Source organism: Cimex lectularius, unplaced genomic scaffold, assembly GCF_000648675.2.
Source record: "Cimex lectularius strain Harlan isolate CLEC.00 unplaced genomic scaffold, Clec_2.1 scaffold28, whole genome shotgun sequence".
Taxonomy (NCBI): Eukaryota; Metazoa; Arthropoda; class Insecta; order Hemiptera; family Cimicidae; genus Cimex; species Cimex lectularius.
Genome location: NW_019392712.1, coordinates 2,548,342 through 2,557,353, shown reverse-complemented (window position 1 = coordinate 2,557,353; position 9,012 = coordinate 2,548,342).

The window sequence follows — 9,012 nt, the reverse complement described above, 5'->3', positions numbered from 1 at the left end:
TTTGTTTTAACGGATTTTGAACAGTAAACGGTAAAAAGTATATATAACAAACTAAAACTATTTTGCTTCTTCACAAAAGATCTAGTAATTGGTATGTATCAAAGAAAATCTTTGCGGATGGCTTTTGATATTTAATTCTTTATAGAAACCTTAAAAAAAGAAAAAAAAATAGATAGCTTATCCGAAACTTTCGGCCAAACCGTTTATCTCATCCCACTAGACGCGTTGAAGAGGACTTCGGCTGTTATCTCTGGCAGCACGGTTATATGGGAAACCCGAGACCATGCAAATTCCTGACGGGGTTTTGACTAAAATGAATGTAATGAAAATAAATCTTAGAAGTAAAGCGCACAAAACTTTTACAAAACGGCAGATTATTTTGATGTTACGGATTATCTTGGCTTTGTCCCTGGAAACTTTTTTCTTAAGTCATTAGTCCTTGGGGAGGCGGCAAAAAACGCATTCTTGTTTAGTAATTTTACAAATATCTCTTCAACTCGTTTCAAATTAACACTGGGTTTTCGTAAACGTAGTGCCATGTTTTTCTTGCCATATTCTGATTAGCAAATGGTACAAGGAAGACTTAAGTTATAACAAATAAATGATTCCGGATTCTTGGCAAAATTTGTTATAGTTGGTATCATATTCTCGGACTTGACACAAGGAATACTATTACCAATTACAAAAAAATAAATAAAATAAATATATATAATTGGATTGGTGTAAAGTTATTAGATTGCAATCGACACTGACAAATAAAGAAAATCAAATCCCGGTATTGTTGCACGAATATCGCGTTTCTCCTATTCTAATCTTACCTTGACAATATACGCCTTTGTTTAAATAATAAAAACAATTATTTTTATGAGAACTGAGTGGTGAAGATTCATTGCTGAAATGCCAGGAAAAATCGTCGTGAGAAATTGAAATCCTGTTGAGCACAGTTTTTTAATCTTGCAACGAAAAACATTCGGTAGGAGACCGAGAATAATTATCCCTCCGAGGGGAACGATTAGAATGTTTTATATTAAATTTTTTAAGATAGACTAGTGGAAAATATTCAAAGAGAGAATTTATTCTAAAAAAAGTGCTGAAATTGGCGTGAAAAATTATTCTTCATGATTCGCAATGTAAAAACAAGCAGCCATGTTTTTTATATTAAAATTTGATACTGTTTACGCCCTAAGATTCAGGGCGGAATCTATGTCTGGTGCTTTTACTCTTCCTTTGGACCCGGAGCGAGGGGAGCCGGTGTACGGCCGGATCGCGTATTCAGCCTGGCTTGCGACTTCAACCGATTGACTTAATTGTTCTCACCGCGTTTTGTGTTAAATTCTTGTTTGAATTTGAATTTGGCCTATTCGAGCGAAAAACCTTATCCTTCGTTTCGTGGGATCTCAGTGGATCATCGGAGAATCGTTGGTAATCTACATCACTAGGTTAGAGTTTTCCGTCCAATTTTTCCCTTCAGTTTTTCTACCCTTCCCTGTTCCTCCTGGATTCCGTATGGACGCAAGAATCGGTGGGGGGTAATCGTAATTTTCAGTTATTTTTTTAAATTAAATTTCTGTCATAATTTTTTATATCATTTTTACATCTTTTTATTACAAGATAAGTGAGAGGTTGAGGAAAGGTTGAAAAGGTAAGTTATATGCTGGGGAAGGAAATCAAAGTTTCTATATTTATTAAAATTTGTACGGACTTGAAGTAAGGAAGTTTTACTGTCATAACACAAGAAATAAAGGTAAATTTTCTCTAGACGAAGTGGTTCAATAATTATATCAAAATGTTGACTTTACCTATCATTTCACGCGAATGAAGTTTACACTCATTGGCATTTGTTTATACAAAATTATTGTAGATGACTGCTAAAGTTAATTTAAAGAATATCTAATAGGAACTCACCTGGTGTGAACATGTTCTTTTACATCAATGCCAATTTCGATTGAAATATTTTGTTACCTCCAAAGAACTTGCTGGGTTCTTCTAGCTGGTAGAGTTTATCGACATAAAAGATATTTTTCAATACGCGCCGGATTGAATGACTATGGTCGGAACATGTCCTCAGTCCCTACAAAGATTAAAATTTTCCATGAAAAACTAAATATAGGGCGTCAGTGGCCGCAACGGTTTAGGCGTTGACACGGCGCTCATCACTGTATGGTAAAGGTCCCGGGTTCGAACCCGACAAACAAATGGGCTTTTTTTTCAAAAACACCGGCACCCCGAGGGTATCTAAATATAGTACATAAAACTGGCGCTGTGTCAATTATTGTAGGATTATTTTGTTTTGTATATAATTTTAATTATTCCTTTTATTTTGGCTGAATGTTCAGCGTTATTACTTACCTTATTGTAGAATGAACATAGGAAGAAAACATAGCAAATATGATACTTGTAACTTTATAAAATATTGATTAATTCCATTTTTTCAGTTTAAACTACTTCAGAAAGTTTGTTCAAATCCGACTGTTGTTAATGAAACTTACAAATCATTAGTGGTACGGATTTCATGCTTTCGTCGCTAAGTAGTTGTACTCTGGATAATTCTGTCGGCATGGACAAGCTAATTAACAACTGGTGGTGTTGACATTTCGTACATTGTTTCAGTGATACATGGAATATATTTTATGAATTCTACTTTTTTTTTACTGGTTCCTATTCAACTATGGACATCATTGAAGAATTGAAGAAAATATGTATTAAAGAACTCCAGTATTTTTTCTCTTTGTTAAAATGAATGCATGGCTAATTCCAATAACCCCTCTTCAGCAACCAACATATTAATATCTTATACATATTATGTAAAGTATAGATTTATTATAATTAACATCAATATTTTTACAATACAAGTTTAACGTGTTCACCTGACGATTTTCGGCTTACACTCGGTTGACAAGGTCTGGCACGAAGGACTCATCAATAAACTAAAATGTATGCTACCAAAGCAGTATGTCGATATTATCAGTTCCTACCGAACTGAAAGACTGTTTAGAGTCAAACAAGAAGATCAATATTCAAAATTAAAAACAAGTACAAAAAACAAGGTAGCATATGAGGTCCACTGTTTTACTTGTTATACACCAGTGATTTTCCGAAAATAGATGGAGTAAAAATTGCAACGTTTGCAGATAACACATCGGTTATATTCCTAGGACCGACTGTCACCCATTCAACCAAAATCCTCCAAAATGCATGTAATAAGATAAACGAATGGACAAAAAAATGGAAAATCAAGCTAAATCAGCATAAATAAGTTCATCTAATCTTTACAAACAAAAAGGTGGACCATATTCCGTCGCTCACAATCGATGGAACTACTATACCATACAGCAATACAGCTAAATATCTGGGAATGACCTTAGATGCCAAGCTGAGATGGAAAGAAAACGTGAAGAAAAAAAGGACAGAAATAGGTTTAAGGTATAGACAACTATACTGGTTGATATGACGTGTCTCCAATCTTGCTATACAAAATAAAATTTTATTATATAAACAAGTCATAAAGCCTATGTGGACATATGGTATTCAACTATGGGGTTGTACTAAACATAGCAATATTAAAATCATACAAACATTCCAAAATAAAATCTTACGTAACATGGTCAATACACCTTGGTACATAAGGAATGAGGACTTACATAGGGATCTTAAGATCCCTGAAGTCACGGCCGAAATACAAAGATTTGCCGCCAAACACCAAGCTCGCCTCAGCCAGCACGAGAATGTGGAAGCGATCAAACGCTTTCATAACCGAAACATGGTCAGAAGATTAAAAAGAACAAAGCCATATGAACTTGTGTAGTTAAAACTGAATAGTGAAATGTAAATCTTATTGTACCAATGGGTTTATAAGAATGTAAACATTTATTTATTCTATAATATTATTGTAAAATTAATGATTGGTTTAATAAGACCAGTTTTAATAAATAAATTTAATTAAAAAAAACTCGGTTTTTTTCTGCCAAATAGAACTTTTTCATCCATAAAAAGAAAAGGGTAGAGACCGAAAGAATAATAAAGTGTAATTATGCGGTATCATGTGTATTTAAAAAATAAAGTAAAATGTATCCTTCCGAATATACAAGAATAAATTGAGAAATTTTGGATATGTAATGTATTTTATAAAATAAGATGTAACTGCCAACAAACTATCTGAAGGTTAAACCATGCAATTTATTGTAAAAAAAATTATGTAATTCAACAAATAACAATTCAATTAAAATAAATCAGACAAACAGGACTGTCACAACTTTTAAATGTAAACATGTATCAAGAAAATAACAACAGAAATTTAGAATGGTTAGAAACAACATGTATTAATATCTTTTTAGAAAGATTGACCAACACAATCAGTCTATCACTCATCATTTCTACATATATTGATATTATTGATAATAGATTTAAAGCCAATGAATAATGACTATTCAATGGGAAAAATAAGTCAACTTCTAGCAAAAAAAATTAACCTAAAAAACACTAGTTGTCCCTTAATGTTCAAGAAGAAGAAGAAGAAGAAGAAGTTGTAAGAACTCAATTGGTTAAACAGGAAATTTTATAGTTACAGTATTATTTTATTTTTACCGTTTTTCCTTGGGCCGACTATGAATCGATTTCACCCCCACGCACTGAGTAACTGATATTCCTTTTAATAATTGTTAAATATTAAATCATGTCTCTGAGGAGGAGTTTGGAGAATGCCTTGAATACATTTATGCGCACAAAATGCGTAATAACGGTGAAAAAGCTTATCTATATAATCGACAAAAGTGGAAATGTAATAAACATTAAATTAAAGTTGTTTTTTAAATTTAATGGCATGAAAGTGCAAATGACACAAAGACCTCCATTTTTCAATAAAACTATTAAATTTTTATTTATTCAGAAATCGTGAGATGCGGTCTGGTGTGATGTATGTTTCAGAAAAACATTTTCTTTATCGTGCCAACGTTTCGATCTTTAATGAGATCTTCTTCAGGGCTCAAAGTGTTTGTCTTCTGTGTAATTGTGCCATTCTTGCGTGTTGTGTCGAGAGCCACTAATCACCACACAAAACTATTAAAGTGGTGTTCTTATAATGAACGACTGAGCATTGATTGAAGTACTCCTATTTTAAGAAATATAACATTTTTAAATTACATTTTGGGATTGTAAAGTCATCTACCAAAAATGTGTCCAATATCCTATTTGCCTTTTTGTCTAACGTTTTTACACACTTATCGAGAATCGAGCGACTTTCAAGACCAATGGAGGATTTTGTCAATAAACAATCACGAACAAATCTCAAGACCATCTAGAACTTTTCAAGCGTCAAAAGCTAAACTAAATAATAGTTCCTGAAAAACAAGACGAAACGGCCAGTCGTATTTATGCTGGTCGTTATTTTTAATTATAACACAAAGGCAAATGAAACCATAATTTTTCTCGGACAAATAACCACTGTTCGCTTGCGAGTTCACCCATTCAGGGCGGGAAGTCTAAATCCTTTCTAAACGTCGCAAAATGGTGATTTTTGTTTAAAAATGATTCTTTCAAATAAAGGCTACCAAATTTTTCATCCATAAAAGGAAAAAAAGGGCATAGTGTAGTGTTAAATTGTGTAAAAAATGTATGCGATAAATGAAAAAATACTAATATATTATTATATTGAAAATAAGCTAAATGCGATTATACCTAAAATAAAAACTAAATTAGAATTCTATACGGTATAGTGCGAATGGGGACAATGATATAAAAAAGGTAAAAGCCAACTGGTTTAGCACATGTATTTGAAACTAAATATAAAATGTAAGGGTAGTTAAAAAATGCACGTAAAAATAATAAATTATACTAGTTAGAAAATGTATTTATAAATGTATACAACAAAAATGTAAATATGAAACAAGACATTAACAACCTTAGTAAGCAAAATAAAAACAAAATAAATAGTTACAGAAAAAATGTTTTTAAAAATATGACAAAGCAAGTCACATCATCACGAAACATCATCAGGTGAACACGTTGATATTGTTTTGATGTAAATATATTGATTTTATTTGTAACATAAATATACGTAATATAAGATATTAATGTGTTGATAGCCGCCGAGGGGTTATTGGAACCAGCCCGAAATGAATTCATTTTAATAAAGAGAAAAAATAAAACTGGAGTTTTTCAATAAATTAACACCGATATCAATGAATATATTTTAAAATAAATATTTAATATTAGAAATACACTGAAAGGTCAAAAGGTTGGGGTGTTATAGAATTCTTAGTATCAAACAATTCGAGCCTAAATCATTATATAAGGGGACCGCGGTAGCCGAGAGACTCTCACGCCGCGGTCGTGGGTTCGATTCCCACCGTCGCCTCTGGCCCTTTTTTCACAATAACCCCCCCAAATTTGAACACACATATACGAATTGTCACATGGCTAATATGCATAGTTCATAACGCAAAAAAAAAAAATCATTATATAACTCGAGGACAAGTTGCAAAATAACCATAAAATTACCTTTTGGATGTAAAAACAAACATATAATAAATTGCTTTCATATACACGCATATATTAATGTATTCCAATTGTAAAACCGATGTAGAAAGAGTTTTACGTAGGTAACATAATTATTATTATTAATATATTATATATTAATTAATATACATTAATAAGAATAAATAACCTTGAATGCCCTTAACGTGATAGAACTCATAAATCTGAAAGCTACTGCATTTGGTGAATTTTGTAGATATAAATAATTGGATGAATTTTAGTTTTGCTTAAATGGTGTATAACGTTTCGATCTTCAAGCATCACAAAACACTTTACAAATCACAAAATGTTTACTAGGCCTAACTTTTGAATTAGCATTAAATATATTTTAAGTTGTAAGACCTTGATATACTTGAATTCACTCTCTTTGATTAACCAATGGTGGACATAATCAACTTATTGATGTATATATGTTTCAAAAGGTTCTGAAACACAGTTTTCAAGTCAAAATAAGGGCCAGTTATCCCCAAGTCGACCCCCACCCAACATCGATTCATCCAACGACTTCAAGTTCGATACGTGACTCTTTTTATCTGTCCCTGTTCGGAAATACCACCAATTTACCAAGCCGTTATTTGCGAACTTTGCCTCGTCAGTGTCCGGTCTCGTTCTTCTAATAGTTACCTTCCAAAAAAGTGCTTCATCCTCATTCGGTACAAAAATTTCCTATCCCTAAAATGAAACTGGAATAAACATAACGCCAATAACCTTTAGGTAATCAAATGTAAACCTACTTTCGCGAACTGGACTTTAACGACAGAGGAAGTTTATATTTTATTTAATGAAGGATTAAAGTTAAAACGGAAAAGTAAACAATTCAAATTACAAAGAAATTATGAAGAAATAGTAAAGCGTAAGAGTTAACACAATTTAAATTCAAAAGATGCTAGTTGAAAAACATTTTGAATAATTATGGAGTTCGTATTCAAACGGTCGGTGTATATATGAGAATATGTAAATATTAGATGCAAGGGTTCGTTTGTGAGTTCAAAACGTCTCAGTGAATTTCCAAGGTATTAGTCTCAAGTAAAATTGAATTGTAGATTGATATAGAATTAAGTTTTCTTAATTAGAAAAATGCTCAGAGTGGCAAAAGTTCGGTCTAAATTGTTTTCGAGATGTATAAAAAAAAATATTGATTAGGTGATAACAAAACACAAGAGACTTCTGTATGTGGATTAATGACGTTTGAACAAATCAATCGAGCGAACTTCGATTGATGACGTACTCTCGTAAAGGATTACGTAAACAATTCCATGGCTAAAACACCGATAATAAAACGTTAATTGGGCACTTTTTTAACAGTACATCCAACGGAATAATTTGGACAGATCGGCAATTTAGCTTACGGATGGTTTTACACCTAATTGGCAATCTGATTAATTCGATACAATGTTATCGTTAATTTGTTAACCCTAAGAAGCATCAATTAGTAATCGCAGGGAAGTTCTTAAAATTTTTAAACAAACCCTTATCGCACGCAGACAGACGAGATCTTGCGAAGGATTTATCGGTTGTACAACTTAACTTCAGTTTGTATGTGGAGTGTTTGTCGAGAGGGTTGTTTCCGACCAGGGGGAAAAGGACGTTACTGGTAATTTTAAAGAAATAGAGGATGCTCTGCCCTTGGTCAGTCGTCTATACAGGGTGTTACAGGGTTAAATGTCAATACTGCCATGGTGGATTCACTAAATAAAACGTAGCCCATTGCTACCAGAACGAAGTTTCTGTCGACTCTTCCCTGAGATATTAACATTTTTTCTAATTTTAATCTAAAATCTGATTTTTTTAACATAAAATCATATTTTTTTTAACTTTAGCGTCATTAAAATACAAATCTGACTGTTATTTCGCAAACTAGATTACATTTTCCACAACATAACATTATTTCCGTAGAAAAATTCTCCCTTCCGAACACACAGTAGCCGCTCAAAGAATAATATATCGGAACACCCTCGTTTTTTTTTTAAATATTGTGGCTCGTCCAATGACTTTTCAACAACATTTTCTGGTATTTCACCAATGTTGCCTTACTTATAAGTATTCCAAGGACATTTTATACTCACTTTTTCATTTTTTCAACCTTTATTAGTGCAATCTCCTTTGCAAGATATCGAATCCTAGGAGAGCAGTAGCACAAGAACGTTGTTTCTGTCATATTTATAATGAAAACATTTATTGGCTGGTAACAATAATTAGATGCATTGCATAGCAGTATTGACATTTAACCTTGTAACACCCTGTATATAGGCCTATAAGTTTGTTGATAGTGATTTCCAAGTTACTAGAAAAATTAATGATAGACATATCATGCATCAACTAAATTCTAACCGTGTTTTGATAGGTTCCCTATGCAGCTTCAGGCATCGCACATCAACATTGAACGTTATTGGGGAAAACAAGTATGAAATAGGATGAGATGTAGGTGTTCTTGGATGTCCAGGAGGCATTTTACAATGCCTGGTGGCCTGGCATCTATGC